Below are 10,829 nucleotides of genomic sequence, written 5' to 3' on the forward strand. Positions count from 1 at the left end.
TAAATCCGTCAGCCTGAGATCCAAACTAAACTCTTGTAAATACAGTGCAATCGTGTACAAGACTGCCTTCTTTTACATTTGCTAATTATCTTTTTTATTGAAGGGCAATTCAAGGATGATGATGTGCAGACCCTTGGTCTAATAAACACACTTTGTCTTTGGGTGGGTTTCTGAGTAAAGAATTGTATGTTTTATTTTAATCACGCAGATTAGTTTTTAATGGAAAGAAATAATGGATTGAGATAACCAAGGCTTCAAACCTGCAAACATTTACTCCAGTGAGATTACTCCTGCGAGTAAAGATACGCAAGGACATAATGGAGCCTAAGGTTATCACCAGCCTTAAAATAAAATGACCAAGCTAGATTAGAAAAGGAATGTTAATGCACAAAATCTGATAGATGCACTTCTTGTGGGTGAAACAGCAACCGACTGCAAAACAAAGGCATGAATGAAAGATATCACTTCTTAGCAAGGCTATCAATATACTGTCCCATATTTTTCAGATCATTGTGACTTTGTATCTCCGTGCTGTATCTGGTTTTGGAGGTTATGTTTCAGCAATCACATTTCAACCTATGCTGGGAAGTTGTTGATGTGTTTTACTGGAACTTTATGAGCTTTGTCTCTCAAATTAACTTAAACCAGGACCATCTGAGGTCAAATGCGCTTAGCTTGCTTTAATTTGCTCAAATAAATGAATAAATAAATGTGCCAGACCATCTACATAAAGCCAGGATAAGTGAAAAACAATACCCTATCTCCACATTTGAAGAGCACATTTTCCTTTGCTGTCGTGATACTACCTAGCAGGCAGAAAACAAATGCTGATTGAGCAGAGGCAGAGGATGATGCTTCCTACTATGTGGGAAGGGGCTGGGGCCATCTCACCTCGATTTTAGGTGGGAATTTAACGGATAAGCAGATGGACGTTTGCTGTGCACTGGTCCAGCGGTACATGTACTGGAGTGGGAATGCTGCCATAGTCCAGAGACAGGAGCCGGGATTACGGATGATTATAACCTTGTGCTGTTGCTGGCACACCAGCATGAGCATCTCTAGCGGAGTAAATTCACCTGAGCCAGCATTAGTGCTCTGATTTGCTCAAATAACTTGCCCTTTTTTACTGTTACATCAAAATTACCAGTTGAAGGTCGAGTCCCCCAGACATACTGCTTGCTACCCAGAGGAAAGTTAAGTCCAACCCACAGTGACCTAAGCCCTATGCCCCAGGGCTACGGGCATGTTTCCTTTCTCAAGGACGGAAAGCTCCTCCCCACCCTTTGCTTTTACAAGTTGAAGACTGATAGAAGTGTGACCACCCCACCAAGACCTCCAACATACATCTTTATGCATAAATCATGGGATAGAGTGTGGGTTGAACTTCTAGTTCTCTCCTGGGATACAGACATTTTCCTCAACAGCTTCATACAGAAAAAGAAATTAAATCTGTAAACTGCTAATCATTACAAAGTCAAATTTCAGTGGAAAATTTCATAGCAATAGCAATGGAAAAAAACCTACATAGATAATATTGCAGAAATTGGATTGGGCTTTTATAGTAAAATTTCACCTGGAAGATATGAGGAAATAGTCAATGAAGAGATTGAAGGTGTCCCTAGTGCCTCTTAGAATCAGTCCTAAAGTCAACACAGAAGCAAAAATATGCTTGAAAAATTTTGAATAGAATAGTTTTGAAAACTGGAACCACTCTCAAAACTGTCTGAGTATGAAGAAGGTCCAGAGAAAGTCTGATTTCCATTGTTTCAGAAAATCTAGGAATATTTGAAAACTGTGGAAAAAAAATCTAAGAAGACCATTACATCTCCCCCATTGTTTGTCAGAGATAGATAAAGTCACCAGAACTCACAACTGGGTTCTGGATAGTTTCTTTCCTTCTCCTTTTTCTCCCTCCTGGGTAATGCTTCCGACAGACAGAGTTAAGGGGTCTGTTCTATACTCTGCTTGGGGAGGTGTCAAAATGCCTTGTCCAAAGTGGGAGAAATTTTGGATAAAGGGGAAGACTTGCTCCATGAAGAATTGAAGTGATTTTTCCCTTTCTCCAAAAAGATAAAGGCCTGTCACTATCACATCCACTAAGATGTGAGACTACCTACACCAGCAGCACCAGCTCCCTTCCAGTATTTCCAGTGTTTCAGTTGACCATCTGACACCTGGTTACCTTGGTAAGAACAGAAGGTACCCTGCTAAGCTGTGACAAATGGTACAACTCGCCCTCTAGCCTTATTTACTCTGGTTTTATTGATGCTATGGGAAAACCAAAAAGACATCCTGTTTATTTGGTCCTTCTTGTGTGCTACAATGGCCAGTGACTGGACATACCATAGATGACAAAATGCCCCTGATAACTGCTTGCAGAGCAGCGTGCAGGGAGCCCAGAGCAATGGGACTCCAGGAGCAAGCAGGCACAATGCACCCATCAGCCACCCGCTGAACCTCTCATCCATCATGTAGCATGGAAATACACTGGGCGGTTTTAGCTAGAATTGGCACCTCTAGCCAACAGTGCGAGATCTCACCAAGCAACTCTTAAAGCCTTGCCTACCAGTAACTATCATTAAACGACTATCCTAATGCTTTCCTGCAAAGGGCAAATTCTAACAAAGGAATCCACAAGGCATGGATGGAGCTAACCACCTCACATGAACCAGACTAAAAGCAAACTCTTTCTGCCCACCACCAAACCAAGTTCAAACCCATGCAATTCCATACAATGCCATTTATTAATTCAATACACTTCAATAAATCAGACAATATAAAGTGCACCTACAAGGATTCAGTCCTGCATTGCCTCCCCCACAACTTACTTTTTCAGGCCATCAAAATTTCACATCACTGCCTTGTGAAAAGTAAGTACACAATAAGTTAATTTGTATTGTCACTATGCAGTACAACTGTGGTAAAGAGCACATTCATTTTTAATCCAGTATGAATAATATATAAATATGTATACAGAGTGAGGGTCATACGAAAGCAAGCAGTACATTGTTTACAGCAGAAATGGTACAAAAACTAGAGATTATTCTCACTTGCAAAGATAACAATATCTGCAATTTGCTTCTAACTAAGGGGTGAAGAAAAATGCCCATTTCTCTTAGGTATCCCATCCATTAATTTTAGCTCAAAAACTTGTTGTGGGCAGCAGGCTCTTAAAATAACCCTTCCCAGATAAGTTGGCAATAAATTTATAACATTTTATCTAGCAGTGGTTGGTAGGTTCTTTCTTAGCAAGCTATAGTTCACATATATTTTACCCACTATATATCTTCCAATAAAATTATATGAAAGCCCTTAAAAAAAAAAAACTTCCTGATAGTTCAGGAGATAATGTGTAATGCATTGCATTAGTAATAAGGAGAATTAGACGAAAGGTGGGCCAACAAGGGGGGCAAACTATGGTGCATCTTTCTCTGACTAAAAGGTGAGGATAGAGGACAATATATTGTTTGCAGCTGAAATGATCCTGTGAAGTCTGTGACTGAGCATGTGAAGAGACTTTGTAATCCTCTGGATAGAAGCTGACAATCTAAAGAAATGGAACAGCAGAAAATAATAATAATAAAAATAGATAAAGTGATAGGCATGGTGGCTGGACTAAAAGAACATTTTTAGAAGGTGCAGATTTCCACAAGAAGGGTGATTACCTCTGACACCTGCTGAAGCCAGTCCTCTGAAAGTGACCTAACCCTTCCAGGATCAGCCCCCATAATGGCAGCAGTGCTGAGATGACCTAGGCTCATCATCATCATCATCTTGTGACTGTACCCTGGGGAGCACAAGCAGTGTGGATGGGAGGTACTTTCTGGTCGGGATGGAGAACCAATACTTAGAAAAATCCCTCAACGTTTGAAACTAGTCCACCTTTTTAAAAAAATATATGCTGCTTCATTAATTTAGGCTTTGAGACAAAAAAAAATGTTTGTTTTCTTTCAAGTTTGTGATCTGATATGTTGCTTTGTGACACATCATGTCAGCCTGCATCAGTCACATTGCGTTAGGTTTCATAACATGGCATGACTGATGCAGCCCAACATGGTGCATCAGCTGAACAGAGACAGAAAATGCAGGGCTTAAGAAAGACATGGATCTCAAAATCTGGGTTTTAAGACCAATTAAAGGAAAGTATATTCAAAGCAGGGGCCTTGGATTTAAACAAAGCCATTGCCCGTGCGTTGTTAAGGATTCAAATACTTGCCAAACCTATTTTGCTTTGTCTTATCTTTAAAACTCAAAATGTGTAATTGGAACACATAAAAAGTCAATGTCAACAAAATGTCATTGGGTTACTTACTGTAATCCAAACACTCCTAATAGTTAGTAATTTATTAACTTTGATATGGAACCGTTATTTAAGATTAGCACAAAGGAAAACACAAACAAGAGAGAGAGAGAAAGAGAAAGAGTGATGAATACTAAAGTCTTTTTCATTAAAAAAATCATTTACATGGTCAAGCCGCATTAATTCTCCACTTCTAAAAATATTTGATCGGCATCCAAATTCTATAAAAATTTCCACAAAGAAACATCTTATTTTTGTGATATTACAGGCACATATGTAGGGGTTTGCACTAAAACGTAAAAATGGGCATTGGACTAGTCACATGAATAAGATCAGGAATTTATTCCAGATTGTTAAAAGTGTACTAATCACAGCAAAATCATGGCTTTCTCCCAAAGCAGCAAGAAAACGGTAATTTGAAAGAAAAATGCCAATAATACATCACACACAAGCCGTCTGTTGTCCCCACTACACCACTTTTTATTATCTTGCATATGTGTACATATATACACACAGATACACGCATACAGACACACAGACACACCATTTAATGCACAAATTTAGGGAAAAGGCAGAAGAGCAATAAAATGATGAACAGAAAACAAATGCTGTGCAATGTACTATAAATTATAATTAAGTCCTGAATAAAATGTGTTTCTTAGATATGACATTTGTTCCCTTAAAATGCAAAAATGGCCATGATTAGCTGACAGAATGTTTTTCCTTAGATGGCCAATGGCGGTAGCACTTACTGCAATGCAATACGGCAAACTCATTTCAGATTTCTTTGCCTGGTTTAAGAATATTCTTTCAGTGGAGGCTGAAAATAACTGCAATTACCTCTTTAAAACAAAAAAAAAATAAAAATTACTGCCTCACTAGGAAATATTTGAAAAGCCTCAAAGGTATGTATTTCTTGGAGGCAGGTCTCTTTAGTTGAGGCAGAGGAGACTGAAGTGGTCACTGAACTGACCTCCTGGACTGCTGTAGCCGTCCCAAATGGCCCGGACCACCCCTGTCCAGGACCGGGCACTCTTGCAGGACCAGCTGCAGTGGTGTAGGGTGGGTGGTCACTGCCTCCCGCACCCAGACACTCAGTCCCACAACGCTGCGGGTGGAACGGTCCGTGTAACCACGCGTCTGCTGCGGCGCAGTCAGCAAGCTACATTCGAACCTTCAGTGAGCCGGGACCTGCTTGGGAAGAGCCGATTGAAATCTTTTTTCCTACACGAGCTTGTATTTGAGGTACAATCACCTTTAGATGGGTGAAGTGGGTGTTGCCTCGGAAGGAACAGCAGGCAACGATGGCCGCGTGCTTGCCACTTAGGAAGAAAGACGTTCTAAGCGTCTCCTGTTCTCTGGCAGTGCCTACTGCTCTGAACTCATGGCTTTCTCAGACCAGTCTCTGGGTCCAAGGCATCTTGGTGAACGCTGCCATTTTAAAGTAACACTATTACAGCACAATAACAAGCATTTGCAAAGGGAGAACTATTTTCATTTAAAACTTGGCTAGTGCGATTTCCCTTTTTTAATGTATAAATTTTCATAAATACATTTACTATCCACAGCAAACATCTCAAGTACTGTATGCATTACCCAAGAGAGCAAAATGGCTCTAAAGCAGCCATTCTGATCTGGAACATAACAGTATAGATGGGAAAATGCTGAATAAATATATTTGTCCAATAGACAATAATGGCTCTGATTGAGCCATTCCACTTTATTGGTCTCAAAATATGCATTTTATGAAACTCCCAAAATACCAGACAGATTAAAGTACTTCCAATCAGGTTCATATATGTAATAAAAGTTTTTATAAAACAATTGAAAAGTATATGTTTATTTACACACAGGTCCAGGACCAACCAAGATGGTCTTCTGGGAAAATTACAATATTTTGTGAAGTTTATATGTTTATTGGATTACAAAAAAGGAAATTAAATTTAAAAAACTCTCTACTTCATGTTGACCAGGAAAAGCCATAAAAATGGAAAGCCTTGTCTGAGGCTTTTTTGATTATTTACTCTAGAAGTATATACAAAAAAGGCCCAAGTATCTGCATTTTAGGAAGGCCTGGGGAACATTTTCACCTACCAAAGCTAAAGCTTTGTGTTATGTGTTTCCCATGGGACACTTAAAGCTATGGCAGCCCCCTGAACACCCTTCACTCAACTGGATGCCTTTATTACCCAGTTCAATCCTGCAAATAGTCCTAAGAGCAGTCAGAGTAATTGTTCATGATAAGAGGACCCAGAGTAATTACCTAAATTCCCCCTCGCTAATACAGATCAGACACTTCCAGGGGCAGCTCAGGTCCAAACATGTGAACTGCCATCTGGAAGAGCCTTTCTTTTGCTGTGGGTTACAGGAAAGATCTTAACTGGGGGAGAAAAATTTGGGGTAAAGACCCAGCTTATGGCAAAACACAGCCACCAGCTTGATCCTAAATAAATACATTAAGGATGTTTGGGAAAATTGCCCTAAAACTAGTAGGATTTATCCACCTGTGAAGTCTACCGTGGCAGGTTAGTGACCCAGAAGGAATGCCCTGTAGGGATTAAAGTGGTGTGCAGCACCATCCCGAGGCCAGCAACCATCCCAAAGCCACCACACAGCACCACAGCCCTGGTGTCTTGCCGAGATGGACGTTCAGTCTACAGACACCTGATGTAGCAGGGTGGCAAATGACTGAACCATCGCTGGCTGCAGAAGAGCTGGAGAAAGAAAAGACCTAACCTATAACTAATTTGTTTCAAGGTTTTTTACTTAAAAATTTAAAAAAAAAAAAATCTTCATTCATAGGATCACATTAAACCCTCAAATACCTGCATGTCTTTTCTGAGATGTAATCAAAGGTGGAGTCTGCTCTTGATTTAGTATATTATACAGTGTTTCATATTTCTGAATAGGTATTTCAACTTGCTGATGAGTATACTGAAGGGTTTAATGATGACACAGAAAAGCAAAAGTTGATGTTACACTTTGTCTTTAACACATTATTAAAAGATTAAGTTAATTTCACACATTCCCCTTAAAATAAAAACTGCACTTAAAGAAACAGTTCAATTCCTGTCTCAAAAGGTTACAATCACTAATTATCACACACTAAATGTTCCTTTAAAAGGAAAAGAAGAAAAAAACCTGCCAACAAACCAATCCTGCTATGTAAACCAACCAAATCTAGATCGGTATGACACAGAGGCTAACAGCCACCTGGACACTTACGATAAAGAGAAACAAGTAGAAAATTCTACCACTGTCCTTCACACATACGCTTTTAACTACTTACTAAACAAATCAGTCACAAAATTATGGAAAACATTACTAATTTAACACTTGTTATTTAACACTTTGTTATTTAGAGCATGGAAATTATAATTATTTGGAGGTAGACCGAGGAACTCGCTAGCCCTCTGCAGTACACTAACTGGAAGCAAATTTCAAAATGGCTAGAGAAGTCACTGGCAGTATAACAGAGACTTGTAATTCCGGGGAAAACAAACATTTCCCTTTTCTTGCAGAGCTAATCAAGTAACAGGATTACTCAGCTTCAGACACTTAGCACAGAATTTGTTTCTTTTTTAGAAGAGTAAGCTCTTCACACAGGAACTTTCGATTTAGAAAGGAAATGGATCTTTTATTGGAAAAAAAAGAAAAGCATCCTCGAAAACAAATATTAAACATTGTGTCAACCCAGTAAGACAAAACTTCTGAAAAACAGCTGAAGACTTTGTTTTCTAAAGACCTGCGTATTTCATATTGCTCCCTGCAGGTGCACGTGCCCGTCACGGCGCAGCACCCCATGCACGATGGCACACCAGTTTGGGTTTTGACATGACAACATGAGTTACGAGCCCAGTGCCTCAGTGGACTCCAAACAAGGTTAGTGGGAATGCTGTCATTGATTGAGCTTGAAATGCCAGACTATCATTGTCCTATGCTTTAGGAAATTTAATTACATTTAATTTTTCATCTTTATTTACTTTGGTTTATACACATAAGTAGAGGACAGAGTTCTTATCAAGGGCACTAGGTACCTGTTGTAAAGAACAGGCCACCTCTGACTAAATTTATGATGGCAATGGTTATGGCAATTTATAAATTCCTCAATCACAATCCCCTTCATAATCCTGAACTGACACGGTTTGACCAAAAATATAAGCATTTATCTCCAGCTGTGACCCCGACTCTTGTAGCAATTCTTGTTCTCCCAAAGCCCATAGGCAAAGCCAACACATCCCTTCATCTCTGCAGCCTGGGGACCCCTGCACAAGAGGAGCGAGGTACCCGAGCTCAGGGAATAAGTGGACTACAGCCCCCTGACAGCCTTCTCTTTCTCTTATGCTTTGGGGATCCAAGTAGACTGCAGCTAAGGAAACACATTGGCAGGCTTTTCTCTAATATTAACCAACCCCAGGTTCTCCTGATTATCAAAATTATATGTTCCCACCTTTGCCTTTACATATATATTTGAAGTAATTGTTATGTCTGTTCACTCCTTTACTTGTTCTAAACATGTCAATGACATTACATTCTCATTCTAACCCCCCTGAGCAAAATATCTCAGTTTTCCTACTAGGTCATTCACAAGTTTTCTATCTAATGTTCTGTCATATTTTTTAATTGTCTCAGTAAATATTTAATATTTCAGTGAGTATTTAGGACTTCTGGAATGAAGTACCGTTTTAATTTAAGATACTTATGATTTCCCAGAATAAAAGATGTACTGGTGGCACTTTTAGTAAAGAGATTGTGCAATTCAGAGGTGCTAATAGGAAAGGCCTTGTCAGTGATCATATTTTGCTACCCAGTATACTTTATTCTGCCTAGCAATTCATAAATACAATAGCATTTTCTCTTTCACTCTGGGCAACTGTCTTGAGCGTATTTATTTTATTTGTTGGAATGGAATTTTAAAAATCCCATACTCAGCTTTCTAAATTTTTCCTGCCCACATTTCAGTGTGTCATATCCTCAGCTGGTGTTGAGCAGGACAGTCACGCAGCCTGCACCACGCAAAGGCCTGCCCCTCAATACACAGCCAGGTAAGGATCAGGAGTCTCCCCATCAGTCCCGTGGTTCACAAATCACCTAAATGGGAAGGGATGGAATTATCCACGTGTTATAATGTTTGCTGAAGTGGGACCCTAGGCTAGAATAATTGTTTTCTGCATGTATGATGTCACTTAGGCTAAGCATGTTCTCCTTTAATTTTAGTTGTTGCTTTGTTATGTAACTGGGGTAATTTAGATGATATTCTGTCACATTATAACTTGTCATGTACCTCATGATTCTCTATCCACAGTGGCATGTTAGTAAAGAGACTGAGGAAAACCAAAACACTTTAAGTAAATAAATATCCAACTCACTAATAGCTAATATTTCAAATTATCCATGAGTAGCTCACAACCCCACTAATCATTCCGCTAAAACATTACTGTATCTGTTTATGGGATTTTGTGAGTGTGGTTCTCTGAGTAACTCATTATAGGCAATGCTGCAGCATTATGTGCCATCACTGCGCTGAATTACCACGAGTGGGGACTCACAGCAACCCACCTCTCACCAGGTGCATTCCCTATGTAGATGTCTATATAACCAATGACTGTAAAAAAACCACGTATTTTTATCATATCTCATTCAACATATGAGGAGCTCAAACAGTAAAAATTAAAAGGCTGCAAAGAATAAATTGAGCATTAACTTTGCAGGACCTCTCCCTCTGGAAAGTACTGTTGATGTTGTCGCAGAAAAAGTGTCTTTTTTATTAAGTCACAAAGGAAATGCTTTCTCCCCTACTCCTTTTCTTTTCTATAAAAGGCTCTCTAAAATGAAAGGTGTCAGACTTTGCTTTTTCTTCTTGGCATGATCCAGAATGTATGGCTGAGGAATGACAGATGTCTGCAACCAGCTGCAATGAAGCATGCTAAAGTTTCAGTCTAATCCACTTATTTCACTGCAGTCACGTAAACCAAAACAAATGGGCAGTGCCTTACATTATAAAAACACAGCAGCATTACTTTGTTGCATAATGTAGCTGATACGCCATCTTTTTATCATTTTTCCTACTGCAGAAAGAATTCACCTCTTTATTAAAAACAGCCCCTGAAAGTTCTCCCATTCTGCTCGCCTCTATTTTTTTCTTTTAGTGTCACAGCAGTCTTGCTATGCCCCATGCATTACTCAATATGCTGCTATTATAAAAACACTGTAATATTTTTCTAGGGAAGACTGCTTTTGTTTTTAAAAGTGCAATCTGATTCAAAAGCCACAGGGCCTGATTCTGTTCTCGCATCCTTGTTACAAGCCTGTGGTTTGACCAGACGTGAGCTGCTCTGAACGAGGTCAGGATTGGACCCGCCATCAAATCGGTACATGTTCTGGCTGTATAACAAGTGCATCAAGCACTTACCCTTAACAGGTAAAACCCCCCATGTTTCTGCTTTTTACTGATCAAACTGGAAATGTCAGTGGAGACGCAACTAATAACCTTAATCTACTCGACTAATCTCATTGAAACACCCACCCC

The 10,829-nt window shown here is 39.5% G+C and overlaps 1 protein-coding gene across 8 annotated transcripts in view; it reads right to left on the reverse strand.

Annotated features, from left to right (window-relative positions):
• The window catches only part of ZNF536 (zinc finger protein 536), a 344,968-nt gene that overhangs the window by 2,673 nt on the left and 331,466 nt on the right, over positions 1-10,829 (reverse strand). The window lies entirely within an intron of this gene.

This window comes from Athene cunicularia (genome assembly GCF_003259725.1).
Source record: "Athene cunicularia isolate RWA chromosome 11 unlocalized genomic scaffold, athCun1 chr11_part1, whole genome shotgun sequence".
In the NCBI taxonomy this organism is placed as follows: domain Eukaryota; kingdom Metazoa; phylum Chordata; class Aves; order Strigiformes; family Strigidae; genus Athene; species Athene cunicularia.